Here is an 11,723-nt window from a genome sequence, read left to right as displayed (position 1 = left end):
TTCTGTTTGGTTACATCAAGCTTTACCGCCACCAAACTCTAAACCTTCCCTACAAGGTGATACAGCGTGCCATGTGCCACAGTTTGGTGCTGAATATCTTGCAAGGTACTTGGAAGCTTGGCAGTAACAAAGGAGACTTTGACCCTGACACTCCTGAAGTAATTAATTTAAAGGGTTTTTTTACTTGGAGTTCTGCAGAAGCTGGGTTATTTTTACTTCCATCCAATGAAATTCTCAAGCCTTCACTTTATCCATATGCTGCTGTCTGAGAGTTGTACTGGGTTTAATTCTTGAGTTTTCATGTATCCTTGAGTTAAAGTCTAGTTGTCTTCCCAAAACAAAGGTCTTTCTGTCGCATGAAAAGAGTTTCGCAGCAGCTTAGGACCACAGTTGTAACATTTTTCCTCTCTCGTTATGAGTGCAAAATACGGGATTTGCATGCTAGAAAACACACATTGCAGTTGAGGGTATCTTTCATTTGTATTCTTCCATTCTTCCCTTTGGTCTACAAGGTACAAGATTCTGCAGCTCCCCTTGATGGGCAGGAAAGCCAAAATGATCATTAACCCTAAAGACGCTTTCCAAGCACCATGTAACAATTCGTCAAGAACACTTTATATTTAAAGGTACATTTTATAAAGTGTCATTAAGTGATTAATAGATTTTAAAGATGATTATAAGGACATCAGCATGCAACTGTTATATATGGTTATCTGCTGATTATAGGATTCTGTTAGCATCTCCAGCTAGTGAACATTTGTTAAAGCATTGAATGACCTTTTATTACCTCTCTACAAACTATTTATAAGTGTGCCTTCAATAAAAGCTAGTCGCAAAGCAGCTGAACAAGCTCACAAAAGTATTATTTGCTAGATACAAGTAGCATGCTGATTTGGCCTGGTTTGAACCAGCTGCAAATTATGACTATAAACTGAATGCAAGCCCAATTCTTGAAACTCAGGCCCTAAATTTTCACCAAAAAAAAGAGTTTGTATTTGGGATCTGTCTGGTTGTGGGTCCTCATCTTGGGACAAATTAAAGGCATCCCTGAATTTTAAAAAAATTATGAGCATTAGGCTAAGTAGAAATTAGATGCTGATTTTGAACACATCAGAACAGTTAGATCCTCGCAAGATACTATACCAAATTTGAACAAATGTAATTATACTTGTAGAGATTAAGATGTATATCTTCTCTGCCATAGTCTGCCCATTTTATATGGTGTAATCTTAGACAAGTATAATGTATTCCAGTGTAGGAAGTAGAGTAGGCTATTCTGCCAAGAGTCATCTTTATCCCCATTGAACTGGGCCTACACTACGGGCTGTGCTGATGTAGCTACTGGGCGCATCCACACGAGATGTTTACTGCGCACTAGACTAATGAGCTGTGCAGTAAACGTCGCACTTTTACTTGTGTGCCCCTGTTAGGCTGGAGTAAATGAATTTACAGCAGGTAAATACAAGTACCATCCTGCTGCGGCATTTTTTACTCCGCAGCAATGCATGTGTAGATGCTGCCCTGGCTAGTTGGTGCATGAGGGTGCTTCACTGCTGGCTAGCCCTGCGCTGAAGTACCCTTGTGCCCCAGCCAGCCTGTCTGCAGCCCATTGAGCCCTGCCAGCCGGGTCTGCTCCAACCTAGTTCAACGTGCTGCAGTCCTGGGTATGCATTCAAATTGTGCACCTGCAACAATAAACTCTGGAGCATAAACTTCAGACTTTATTGCTTCACTTTAATATGCACATGTAGATGCAGCCAATTTGTTTAAAACAAATCACACCCTTAATACAAATAGTTACATTAATACAAAATGTGGGTACATCAGGGCCTAGTGACAAACAAAAATCTTGGCCTTGCTGTTTAAAATTAGGCATCTAAATCCATATGTAGGCACAACAAGGGTTCAGGCCACCTGCAAAAGAAATCAAAGGAACATTGCATTCAATTAGCACTGCAGATCCTCAGTACCTTGGAGTATCAGCGCAGTTTTTTGAGTGCCTTAAACTAGAGATACTCTATCAAACTTGAGCACACGCATCTCAACATACTGGTTGTGACTTACAGTTTCATAGTTTCTAGGGTCGGAAGGACCTGAACAGATCATCAAGTCCGACATGGTACCATATTATTTTTTTTAAGCATTTGTGTTACACTAGTGTTAGAGGCCCTACTGGTACAAGGGTCCCATGGTTGCATATGCTGGACAGACATATTGACAGACGTTACCCTAAAGCATTCACCATCTGTGGAAGTAAAACTGATTCAGATAGGCTTGTCAAGCCCCACACAAGCCTAACAGACTAGTGGGTTATTGTGATGAGGACCATTGGTTTCATGTGCTGAGGTGTAGCCTAACACCTTTTCTCCAGAAATATCGTCCCACACCTTCCTTTTAAAATGAAGTAATCATTTCCAGGAATGAGCCACTGTTTTCATTAGATCCACGTGCAAATTGCTGCATTTGATGCATAGGGATACAGAGCCTTTGGTTACAAATGTGTGAACTTTGCTCTTTAGATGCCACTGAGCATTTGCAGTGCTTTCAGATCCCAGGAAAGAAAACAAGCTTTCCTTTTGTGTATGTATGTTTACTGAGCCAATATTGATACATCCCAGTCTCATTGGAAGTCAATGTCACGGTCAGTTTTCCCTGCGCATCCGGCCGTGGCTTTGTTTCTGTATGCAGTGATATTATTTTCCTTTGCTAAGGTAGGCAAGTACTTAGGTACTTGTTCTGCTGTCCTTGTGTTGGTTGCTAATTAAGTAGGTGCAAGGTCTGCTTTGTTTTCTTTTAAAAGCATGGCTTGGGACTATGCCATCATCATCTTTGCATCAAGCAATGGCATGAATATCATAGAAAGAGCTTGCTTGCCACCCGTCTTCTTCCAATGAGTCGGTTCTATTTTTCATTTCCACTTCTGCATCCTTTTGATGTTTTATCATCTGAAGCATTTCTTTTTTCCCTCTCCCTTTTTGGCCTCTTCTTCTGCCTACCTCTGAGCTTTGGCCAATTTCTGTAAGGAAGATCCTTGAACCTGCCAGCTTTCTTTGTACTAAGGATTCTGTGAAAAGGCTACTGCGCTGTTGCTATTTTTCTTTTTTTTTGGCTTTCATTTTATTTTAAGGCAGCTCGATATGATATTATCCCCTCTTATTTTACAAGGCTATAGGAAATCCTTTGCTCTAAAATGTAATATGTCCAGAAAAGTGTTATTGGGATTTCTATTCCATTCTTGCTTTGGCTATGATAATGGTCATTTCTAGTTATAATATTTGAAGGTGGGTCTAAAGGTCTCAGATCTGACTGAACCCTATTTTGGCAAGGTGCTATGTATGAGTACTAAGAGGCATTCTGTGCCCAAAACAGTCTGTAATCTCAATAAGCAAGACAGCCAAGGGTGGGGAAAAAAGAAATAATTCATAGAATTGCCAGAAGCAACCATTCAGTCATCCTGATTAAATTGTGAGTCCTAGGTCATTAAATTTCGCAGTTATCTTTAGGCTGAACCTAATGTCCATTATGTATATATGAAGACACACAGACAATATAAAATACTTTTAACTATATCATGTCTTCTAGTCTAGACAGACATCCAGTCTTGATTGGAAGGCATCAAGAGATGATGAATCCATGACTTTTCTTGGCAGCATGCTCCTCACTAGTTTTAAATCCTTTGTCTTATTTCTAATTTAGATTTGTTCAGCTCCAGCATCCATTCATTTATTCTAATATGGTATGTCTCTGACAGGTTAAAGAGTCCTTTTACAGCTGTTTCCCTCTTAAGATATCTGTAAACTGGAATTAAGGTGTCCTTTAACCACCTTTTCAATAAGGCGACTTTCAGGAGTTTCAGTATGGTGCCTTGGATGCATCTCTGCAAGGCAGCACCCTGCTTGCAGCATTCACTCTTGACAACACGTCTCTATTGGCCTGGTGAATACTGGATATAGAGGTAAAATCACCTCTCTGTCCTATCTCACCGCTTCATGCATCTGGGTATCACATGATTTCATAGATTTCATGGACATTAGGGCTGGAAGGGACCTCGGAAGATCATCGAGTCCAGCCCCCTGCCCAAAGGGCAGGAAGTCAGCTGGGGTCATAGGATCCCAGCAAGATAAGCAACCAGTTTGCTCTTGAAGGTGTTCAATGTAGGCGCTTGAACCATCTCCGGTGGCAGGCTGTTCCAGAACTTGGGGACTCGGACAGTAAAGAAATTCTTCCTTATGTCCAGCCTGAAACGGTCTTGTAGTAGTTTATGACTGTTCAACCTAGTCGTCATCCCTTGGGGCACTCTGGTGAACAAACGTTCCCCCAGATACTGGTGGTCACCCCTGATAAACTTGTAGGTGGCCATCAGATCACCCCTGAGCCTGCGCTTTTCCAGGCTAAGGAGCCCCAGGGCTCTCAGCCTGTCATCGTAGGGTCTGCTTCCCTGACCTCTGATCATGCACGTGGCTCTTCTCTGGACTCTCTCAAGCTTCTCCACATCCTTTTTGAATTGTGGAGCCCAAAACTGGATGCAGTACTCCAGCTGCGGCCTCACTAAGGCTGAGTCCAGGGGGAGAACGATGTTTCGGGATTTGCTTGAGAAGCATCTATGGATGCAAGCCAGCGTTTTGGTCGCTTTACTAGCCGCAGCATCGCATTGCAGGCTCATGTTCATCTTGTGGTCCATGATGACCCCCAAGTCTCTTTCTTCCATAGTGCTAGCCAGCATAGCACTGCCGAGCCTATAAGGATGCTGCGGGTTTTTCTTCCCAAGGTGGAGAACCTTGCATTTATCGGCGTTGAACACCATCAGATTCTCGTCCGCCCCCTTGCTGAGCCTGTCCAGGATACCTGGATCATCCGCCTGTCTTCTGGTGTGGATGCTTTGCCCCAAAGTTTGGTGTCGTCGGTGAACTTGGCCAGTCCGCTTCTGACTCCAGTGTCCACATCGTTAATGAAGATGTTGAACAGTATGGGTCCAAGGACAGAGCCTTGGGGGACCCCACTGGTCACAGGACACCATGATGAGTGACTTCCATCAATTACTACCCTCTGGGTCCGACCACGGAGCCAATTTTCCAGCCAGTGGATCGTGGTGGACCCAAAGCGACAATTGGCCAGTTTCACCAAGAGGTGATCATGGGATAAAACGATGCTTGAGCATCTCTTAGCTTCGTTTATGTAGAACCAAGGCACTGAGAGAGTTTAAATGAATTACCCCAGAAAATCTGTGGCAAAGCCAAGGATTTATTTCCAGTCCCTTGAGTCCCAATCTGGCACTTTAACCACAAGGCCATCATTCTTCAGCCAGGCTCTTTCCTGTTGAGCTAGTAAGTGAACAAAGATCTTGACCGTACAGTGTTTCACAGCTTCCTTATGTGTGCGCCAAATCCCAATGAAATCAAAAGGACTCCTGGCAGGTGAGAGAGTCCAACCACATAGATCACGTGGCAGGATTGAGTCTATGTATCCAGTTGCTGAAAACAGACTCTCTATTTGAGGAAATGTACTAAAACAGGGGTGGGAAATTATTTTGGGTGGAGAGCCGCTGACTTTTGGCAAGCCATCAAGGGCCGCATGGGTAGCCCTGCCCCTTGACAGATGCCCCGCCCCCTGGTCACTAGTTTGGGACTGAAAGTCCTGTCCCCTAATTCTCAACCTTTGCCACCAGAAGTCCCTACCTTTGCTCCCCAGAAGTACTCCTTTCAGCAGGGGGGTTTGTCATCTCCGAACCAGAAAAGTACCCAATTATATTCTAAAAATCAAACATGTACTACAACATTCATTAATTTAATTTAAAAAAAAATAGATTTTGTCCTGATTTACATGCGTTTGTGTGGTGTACATAGACATGATGTTATAAGAGCTTCAATTTAAATCTTACTCTTGTATATTGTGGGAGGGTGCGGGCAGGTGGGTAGAGATTTGTGCGGCGGTGTGGTGTTTGTCAGGGTGTGTGGTTATGTTGGGGAGGGAGCATGTGGGGACGTGTGGAGGTGTGGGCTATGGGTGGATATGGGGTTTGTGGGGAGCTCTGAGTGTGTGAGGGGAGGGTGGCTGGGGAGGGTTGTGGTTTGTGTGGAGGGGGAGGGTTTGCCCACAGCCCCCCGCAGCAGGCGCAGCCCTCGCCACTGCTGCTCCAAGCCCGGGCTCCGCGCTCTGGGCCCCAGGGCACTGGCACAGGCACCGGCCCCGTGCTGCTGCTCGCAGACACTTCTCCCCCATTTGCCACTGCTGCCCTTCTCCTGGCACTTCCCCATCCGCCCCCCCTCCCCGCCGCAGGCTGCTTCAGCACCACATCCCAGCTGCTCCTGTAGTGCCGGCGCTGCAGCTGGGAACCACGTGGTGCTGGGAGGGGAGGAGAGGGGAGCAGGGGAATGGCTGCAGAAGGCAGGAAGAAAGGGCAGCAAGCAGGTGTGTGGAGCACAGCAACAGCTGGGTGGACGTGCAGGGCCTGTGCTGGTGCACCAGGGTCAGTGCTGCTAGGGCCCAGGGTGTGGTGGCAGGAGCACGGGCCCTGGGCTGGCAGGGGCTTGATGGAGCCAGGCTGGGCTGCGCCAGCAGGGTTGGGGGACCGTCTTTGACAGGAATCAGGGGCAGATAAATATTAATTTCCTAAATGTCTTAAGCGCCCCGGGGGCTGAATAGAATGGCCTGGCAGGCCAAATGTGGCCTGCGGGCTACATTTTGCCCACCCCTGTACTAAAACATCTGGATTCCCCAATTTTCCCTTTCTCACCCTCAAACCTTTTTCTTAGGGAAAACTCGTGCACAACTTGATGTAAAATAGCTTTGTCTTAAGCACAGCTTTGTGTTTTCTCCTTTTCTGACCAGAGTTTTGAGTGTTACCTCCTCCACTGTGTGGCGAGCCCCATGCAGCCAGGGCTTCTGCCAGACTTCACAAACAGCATAGGAAATTCAGACGCATTTACTTTCAGCTGAGATCAGCATGCCATTCACACTCGTATTTTAGCAGCAGCTTGCTTTCATCCCTGCCAGCAAGCAGTTGAGTCAAATTTTTGAAACTCTGCAGTAGCTCTGAGACTTCTCTGCAGACATCCAGTCCTCTATGAGTATCCCATTAACTGTGGGGATCACTGAAGGCTTAGGCCTCTTGCAGACTCTCTTTAATTAATAAGCACACGTATGCCTTTCACGTGCGCTCTACTGCCCACTGCCTTTGGTATGAATCCAGGTTTCTCCTTGCATTGAACTGCATGGCCATTCCTTCAAGTACCCATACAGCAAGTGGTACCAAAGAATTAGCTCGCCATGGCAGAAAGGGGAACATGGTAATTAAGAAATTATTCTGATCTTCTGAAAATCATGAGGATATGTTGTTCTGGGGAGAAACACTCATTTACCTTTTGTGAATTGCTATAAAAATATTCCCAAGGCAAAGTTGGATTTTTTGTAAAACACTTTAGATATCATAAATAGCATGATCAACTCAACTCATTCAGCAGCTGTAACAGAGTCCCTTCTTAAAGTCAGCAGGGCCTAAAACATCTCAGAGCTTTGTGAGAGGCACTCAGCACCTTTCGAAATTGGGTCATAAATCAGTTAAACACAATTTGCACCTATGAAATGGCTGGCAGAGACAGCATGGGATCACATGGAAGGGGGTGTATGGTAAAGGGAGGTACTCCAATTGTTGTGCATTGATGCAGTTTTGTGAAACAAGGGGACAGAAGTGATGGGTAATTAGCAGATCGTTTTTCCCCTTTACTTTGTCAGTTTGAATCACATCATGGTGGCTAGTGAGTGAAAGTTTCAGCGCTGGCTGATTTTTTCTGGGCTGCGTAGAAGGAGTTTACTGCTGTTAGCTCATTTTTCATTTAACAGGTCTTCATATTTTTCTGCTTGTATAGCACCTGACAAGGGTTCTTTCACAAGGATTAGAGGCACAATCACACAACAAATGATATTAATAATGGTATAAATTGCTTGGGACAAGTGGAAAATATGTTGGCAGCTACAGAACCCATTAGGACTGAATTATTCCTGCATCTCAAGATTGAAATGCTCTGTGGAGGGGGTAACATAGCTGTGGCACCTCTTTGGTGGCTACAGCAAGGACTCCAGTCTCCAGGGTGGTCAGTCTGGGAAGCATTCAGGAACATTAAATTCCCACACAAAGAATCCATCCGCTTTAGCAGTACATATTCCATCTTTGTTATGCAGCTTATTTAAATCTGTACTGAATGAAAAAAGTAACTGAGCTTGTCCCAAGCTTTGTATCCCCTTTACAATAATTTAAAATGCACGGTAGAATAATTAAAGACATTCTTTGGCAAAAATCTTATTGGTCTAATAAGAGATCTCATCTCTACTATGAGTCCTGATTGTGCCAGTAGAATAAGCAGTCTTCAGTATTGTACCCTTAAATACTAGGATTGCAACAAGCAAGTTAATCAGTTCTTGTATCCTGAAATTTCTTGTCCCAGCCTTCACCTAGTCTCACAATTCCCTCCTCCCTAGAAATAAAGAAGAAAAGACAAGCTTCTTCCAGCTTCTTTAGTACCCAGAGTTGCCAGCTTGTCCAATTTGAAGTCAGTCTTATGCTGTTTGGTGTTTTTCTTAAACCTCTTTTCTTAGAGGAAAGGATTACTTGAGAATCTCGCCCTTTATTTTTTCTTAAATAAGTTTCTAGCACTTGTGGCTATGCGGAAAAGCTAGGAAATGTCAACACTGAAGTCTGAGAAAGGAGAAGACAAGAAGATAGGCCTCCAAATGTATTATTTTTTAAAGTTTCAATGTGTTTGGGGGCCTTGACCCATTTTGTATGCTTGCGACTGGCACTGCAGTAAGACCAACTGTTTGGGAGCTCTGTCTTCCCCCATTATTTGTCATTTAAAATGTATTTTAATGTAATTTATCTTCCTGGAGTGCCAATATCTGTAAGACCAAAATTAAGCCACGTCTGAGCACAGAAGCAAACCTCTTGCCTTCCTATTCTTTCCCATTTCCCTGTGGCGAACTCAAGTTACAAAACGTGGGTCTGGATCTTGATCCTGAACTACCACAAAATTAGCCTGCGCTACGAAGATCAGAGGTGTGTGGAGTCTCTTTGAGAACGTGCTTCTTCTCCAGTCCTCAATGTTTCCCGTTTCCTTATGACTGGTTAAGTAATGTATTAACTAGATTATTAGAAAGCCTTGTGATACTCAGGTACCTTTCAGCTCCTTTGGTAGGAAGCACACAGGTTTGTAACAAAACGGATGCAGTTGGGATCTGTTGATAGGCACTAGGTTTGGGGAACCAGGCGCCTCGGGTGGTATTCTCAGCTCCCCTGCTAACTGCTGTGGGACTGTTAGCAAATCCTTGCATTTGCTCTGCTTTGAGTGTCTCCTCCTATCCTTTGTCTGTTCTAAGTGTGGGCTTTTTGAGAGGGGACAAGGTGCTTTGTATGGGTTTTCACACAATGGGCCCTTAATCTTCATTGGGAGCTTTATGCTACTGTAATGTAAAGCATCATAAACCTGCCCTTTTCACAACACCCTTCCCTATCTCTTGCTGCCAGTTAGAAGCATAGACAACACATAACCATGTGAGCAAGTTATCACCAAACATTTGTCTCTCTGGCGCCCAGTGGGGTCTCATAGCATGCTATCTGGAAACACCCTGCTAAGTAATGGGACCTGTTCAGCTCTTTCATATGTTATGATTACCAAAGCAGGATGATTAGAGAAGGGACCAGGAAGAGCCAGAAGGAGTATTGCACAGACTCTTGAACAGGGGAGGTCATCTAAGTTGTTTTAATCCAAAGGGAAATAAGAAAAATGTTGGCTGTTTAAAAAGATTATCTCTATCAATAGTCTCCTCTTATTCTGCCCTTCCACTGTTTTTACGGGCCTGAGCTGGCTTTTCTTTTTTTATTATTGTATGAGGGGCTTTGGCCTTTCTTGTCAGTAATGGCCAATACATTTTAATTGAGCAAATCTCATGTTCCTCAATGCTTAATCAAAAGATTTAAAGGCTATCTAAAAATAACACTTGGTGGTGATGTTGATTTTTAATGAACAACACGATATTCTCTTGGGTGTTTTAGGATTTACAGTGCATATCTAGCAGGGGAGACCATCATAGATAAGTTAAATTTTCTGAATGTCTTAAGACTCTCTGGAAATAACGGACCGTCTCAAGACATTACTTGAACCCTGATTGTATATAATAAAGTACTTTGAGATGCTTGGATGAAAAGTATTACATCTAGGTAAACATGGGTTCATCAGATATCTTGGGAGGATATTTTATACTTGGACTTTGAGATAAACCAGATGAGTTGCCACATGAATTTGGCTCAGATCTCATTGACGTTTGTATAAACTTTTGAGAAAGTTTAGTGAGCCAGGGTATGAATAATCTGCATTTGCCTGAAACAGGGCCTGATCCTAAGAGTCCTCTGCTGAAGTCTGTAGGAGTGAGGTTTGCCCTTAGGATAAAATTGGCCTTCCCAACAAGATGGGTAAGACTTCGCCTTGATGTTTCCTTGCTGTATATTTTTTAGTCATTAGGCAACATTGTGGGCTTTGTAAGAGTCCAGACGAGGTTTGGTTCTTGATGAAGGGCAGAATTAGAACGCAATCTACCTATGTGTCTGTAGTTGCAGCTGCATATTTTTAATTACTGTTCCCGTTTAGAAAGGTTGCTGATGAGAAATCGACCTGCCCTGCCAAAGGCAGGGCACCTACTTACCCAAGGGATCTCTTTCTGTGTGACACTGCCTCTGGGAGGGCCTGGCCACACCTCTAAGAAATAAAACCTACCCAGCCAAGCCCACAATTAGGCAATGGAAACAGCTTTATCCTGAACCCTCTATACGATCTAATTTTCAGGCTTGAGTATGGTATTTTAGGTGAAGGCAAGAGAAGGGGCAGGGAGTGATGGGACATTCTTTGTCAGGACCGTGGACACCCCCTCTCAGGCCTACAGTGGCCTGAGCTGGGGGGCCTGAGCTGGGCTGGTGGGTGGGGAGCATGGTTTGCCTTCTCTTTTCTGCCAGTTGGTGGAACGAGGTGGCTGTTGCAGCTAAAAGCCACAGCTGACCAGAGCAACCCATGCGCTGGCCCACAGCTGGGACTGCAGCAGAACCACCAGACGGTGAGGTGCACGGCGGGCCCTGCCCTCCCCAGGTTTCCCTTTGTGCCAGGGTTGCAGCACTGCCTACACAAGGGGCTAAGGGGCAGAGAGAGAAGCTAGCCAGCCCACGTGGTGCACTGCACTAGGGTGCCTTGGGCATTTCCCAGGGGCAGCCTGGCACTGGCTGCTGAGCCTGTTTTTTCACCACCCCTGAGATTGGCTGGCCACAGCAAGCGTGCACCGGAGACCTCCAGTGTCCTGCCCACGGCCTCTTAGTGCAGCAGAGCAGCAGCCTGCATAGCTGGGAGTCGCCGTGTTTCCCCGGGCCTGGCTCTTGCTTAGCTACTGTGCCGGGACAGGGAGCCCTTGGCCCATGGCCACAAGGAAGTCCTTGCATAAACCGGGGGGTTAAGTGAGGTCCTTCCATAGTGTTGTGCCTTCCTCCAGGACTCCAAAGCAGTCCTCCCAGACCCAGAACCAGGTCTGCAATCGGAGGGAGCCAATTAGTGCTTAAGCGGGCAGGAACAGGAGCAAGCTTCATCGAGGGGGCCAATGAGCTCTTCCCAAAGTCTGAACCAGATCCTGCCTACAAACTGGCATCTGCTTCATGCCCACAGAGGCCTTGGAAGGGGCAACCTTCACTGTGG

The sequence above is a fragment of the Alligator mississippiensis genome, chromosome 11 (assembly GCF_030867095.1).
Source record: "Alligator mississippiensis isolate rAllMis1 chromosome 11, rAllMis1, whole genome shotgun sequence".
NCBI classification, from domain to species: domain Eukaryota; kingdom Metazoa; phylum Chordata; order Crocodylia; family Alligatoridae; genus Alligator; species Alligator mississippiensis.
The sequence above is the reverse complement of the archived record's forward strand: the minus strand, read 5'-3'. Positions refer to the sequence as shown.